This window comes from Monopterus albus, unplaced genomic scaffold (genome assembly GCF_001952655.1).
Source record: "Monopterus albus unplaced genomic scaffold, M_albus_1.0 scaffold336.1, whole genome shotgun sequence".
Taxonomy (NCBI): domain Eukaryota; kingdom Metazoa; phylum Chordata; class Actinopteri; order Synbranchiformes; family Synbranchidae; genus Monopterus; species Monopterus albus.
The window spans coordinates 537,644-541,720 of record NW_018128216.1 but is presented as its reverse complement, the minus strand read 5'-3'; the positions used below and the strand labels follow the sequence as shown (position 1 = coordinate 541,720).

At 41.3% G+C, this 4,077-nt stretch overlaps 1 protein-coding gene across 1 annotated transcript in view; it reads left to right on the top strand.

Moving 5' to 3' along the window:
- gfod1 (glucose-fructose oxidoreductase domain containing 1) overlaps positions 1-4,077 on the top strand; it is a 43,450-nt gene that overhangs the window by 24,455 nt on the left and 14,918 nt on the right. The gene's annotated exons all lie outside the window — the stretch shown is intronic.

Below are 4,077 nucleotides of genomic sequence, written 5' to 3'. Positions count from 1 at the left end.
CCTCCATCAGGTCAGTAATGGCCAAGGATGTCGATCTTTTCGACCTAAAACCATACTGGCAATCAGATAAGATTTTATGTTTGTCAATAAATGTGTCTAATCTGTTATTAAAGAGTTTTTCCAGAATTTTTGAAAATTGTGACAACAGAGAAACCGGTCTATAATTTGTGAGGTTGTGCTTATCACCAGATTTATACAGAGGAATAACTTTTGCTATTTTCATATTATTGGGGAACTGCCCAAGTCGAAATGACATGTTAAAAATATGGGTTAATGGTTTACATATCCCCTCAATTACCCACTTGACAGTTGTCATGGTGATACCATCACTATCACTGGATGTTTTGTTACCACATTTGTTCACTATGCATTATTCAGAGTTGCAGCTGGTGGCAGTTTTTGGCTACCATTATACAATTAGAGAAGGCCCGGTCACAATGAAAAGGGCACCAGACAAACCTCCAACAGAAGGTCAATGTGCCATTTTGGTTGTTTCAAATTTGAGTTTGAGAAATGTTAATACCTCCTCAATGATCCTCACAGATATGATGTTTTTCACTAAAACTAGTTTTTCAGTAAACTAGTTTTTGGTCCTAGGGGTATAAGTCTTGGTACTGGTGAACTAAGAGGAGCTGTACAACCTTGAAGTTGGCTTCTGATTTGACAGTTGAATAACAAAGGACAAATATACTGTCCCCCCATTTAATTTTTTTTTTATTGCCTATTTTGTTTTGGTCCACCACTTAATATGTCCGTTTAGCGGTGATCGGATGTATTTTTGGCAACATGTCAATCTTGCTAACTCATTTGAAACAGCACCACATGACTGTGAATGTCATTGCTATAAGGAAAAAACAAACACTGTACAAACGCTGCTTCCTTCATTGTGTAAACAGTCTTTCCCTGGATGTTGGAGCTTTTAGTAGTGGTAGTTTGCAGCAGTATTCTGTTTTTATTGTATTTTATTTTTATATGATCCATTTAAAATTTAACTTTCAAAATTATAAAGTGTTTTCAAAAGTTTTACAAAAGTTACAAAATAGTCTTTCCCTTACTGTACCAGAACTGAACAGTGACATACCAAATCATGACTTTTGTGTATCGTTACACCCCTACAGTCATCCTAAATTCAATAAAATGTTTCTGTCATTCTTTTGTTTTTTAGGTTCGTATCATTGTAGCTGTGCTGTACGCTGCTCTGACTCCTTTCCTGAACCCAGTGATCTACAGTCTGAGGAACAAGGAGCTGCAAGAGTCCATGAGAAGGACTCTGGTCAGATGCAAATTTGCTATCGTTTCAGTCACAAAGGACGTCAACCCAGTGTCCTGACTGGAAAGGAAACCTGCCACTCTGCTGCCTGGACACATAAGAAAAGAAAACTGGACATTCAGACTTCTTGAATTCAGTTTGTGATTAAGAAATGACAGTCTTGTGCATAAACATTTTAAAAAATGTATATATTTTTAATTAGTCTTTATGAATTGTATATTGTCTCATGTCAGAGGTTTATTGAGCAGCCTGTTTATTAACTCAGTCACTCAGTTGTAAAACAACTTCAACAGAGATAATTAGATTCTAACACTAACATAAGCTTAATTTTGCTGTGAAACCTAGAACCAAGTCTTAACTCTCACACAGGTCTTTGAAGTTGTGAGGACCAACTAAAATTTCCTCACAGTGAAGGTTCAGAAAAAACATATAAAAAAAGAAAAACGCACAAGCACACACACACGAAACCAACTAAAGCGAATTAACGTTCAGTGTACCAAAATGCAGATCAAATCACCTGAAGCTGTCATTTGTCCCAGCTTCTGTCAAACTGCTGAACGTCAGGTAGCAGAAGCAGTATGCGATGTAATATACAAACATTTAAGTATTTAGATTTCTTGTATGATGTACGTCCCACTGCTGGCATGTTTTAGGAATGGTTGAGGTACATTTGCATGATTGTATGGTCCATGTTATTGCAGGCCCAGATGGAATTTGTGTCCACAGAGTTCTGATGACACCTCCGCAGATTTTGAAAAGTAGAAACTCAGAATGTAAGGACACGTTTGTCCCCACCTGTATGTGAGTAACACTTGTGTGATGTTGTGAATGTTTTTTGTCATTTTCCAAGCCATAACCCTAACACCTAACCCAAGCCAAAATGTGACAGTCACATCTACTTCACAGCTTGACTGGCTGTTTGCACATCTATCCGGTGCTTCTTTTTCATTCCTTACACAAAACACAACAGTTCCACCTTGAAGAGGAGACAAGATGGCGCCTGTGACTGGCTTTGCCATTGCTCCTCCTGTGTTTTCTCGCCTGGTTGTTGGTTTCCTAGTATTTTACTTTACTTTATCAGCTCTGTCAGTAAGTACTTGTGTTTCTGCTGTTTTGACTTATGACCGGGACACGTTATTCCACATTAAGGAGCATATCTCTCTCTTACCCTAATTAAATTCATGTCCTCATACTATTCTCACAGTAAAAAGGCAATTTCAGGGATAATTGCTCATCTGATTTCCACCATGACGACAGAGATGTACTGTATTGTCACTTCCTGTTTTAGTCACCTGGGATCTTGAGGCTGAGGTCGCACTGGCTGCCTACATTGGCGACGGATGCAGCTCTCCTCTTCCTAGTGATGCTCTCCTTCATCCTGCCTTCCCCAGTTACCTTCACCGTGAACGCGCTCCCTGTGCACACACACAGTGATTGATTCAGTTTAGTCACTCAGAACAATGTTGCTATGCTCCGATTCCTGCCCGTATTAAAGTAGGCACCTGGCACATGTTGGTCAGCGAACTTGATGTTGATGATGTAATTGCCAGGTTCTGTGGGGCAGTAGGTGATCTTACAGGTCCCGTCCTCCTGGTCCTCAGTGTTGATGTCCACTTTACTGGGTCCCTCAATGGACAGGCTCAGGCCACCATAGCCTGTGTAGAAGAAACAAGAAAGAGTGCAGACCAATATTAAATCTGGATGACTGAAAATGAAAATTAACAAAATTCCACAGTACAAATCTTTTCTCAAGCGTGTACCTGCATCACGAGTATCAATGATGAACTCAGCAGGCTCGAAGGTCCTGGCCTCACTCAGGCCCTGGCCACTCACACGCACACGGCTGGCATCACCGATCTCTGATTGGTTGATCATAACAGCAATGGGGCTGTTAGGAATATGGTGACCATTCTTCTTTATGTTCACCAGGTGCTCACCAAACTCCTTAGGAACAAATGAGATGCCTGTGACAGACATGCACAAAACATGGAGGGGTTAAAACAAGGAACAAAAAAGTGTCAATATGATTTTAGTCTATTTCACCTTGCTCACTCACCGACATGGCCGTTACGCAGTCTCTTCAGCAGGCAGGGCTCCTCGCGGCCTGAGGGCGTGGTGAGAGAGGCAGTCAGCTGACTGAGGTCGAGCTCTCCGATGTCCAGTGGGATGTCTGCAGCTGAGCCCACCTTCAATTGCGACATCCTCATGGAGTCGTCACCTGGAGACACAGCAGTGACAGGCCAGTCAGGTGAAGGAGGGGTATGGTAGCATCAGTGTTCCAAAAAATAAAAAATTCAGATTCAGAAACCTCTTCCACAGTGAACAGAACTGGCAAAAATAATCAGGGCTCTGTTCCAGAAATGATTAAATTCTGGCCTTAATAGCTGAAAGAAAAAAAAAAAAAACTTAGAAAAAAATCAACTGGACTAGATTTCTAGGTGGAAGACGTTTCACCTCTCATTCAAGAGGCTTAATCAGTTCTGACTGGTGTTGAGCCAGACATTTATCCCCCTCGGTGGTGAAACACTGAAGGGGATGATGAAGCCTCTTGGATGAGAGGTGAAACGTCTTCCACCTAGAAATCTAGTCCAGTTGATTTTTTCTAAGTTTTTTTTCAGCTTACTATGACCTGGATGACTGAGAATCGGCACAGACTTCTGGCCTTCATACTTCCAGTTAATAGCTGATGATTTGAGAATAAATGATATTACCAGTAATCCTAGCAGAGAAGGGGCTTCCAGGGATATGCTTGTCATTGTATTTGACCAGGATGCTGTAGTCTCCAGGCAGGACAGGCAGGGGGGACA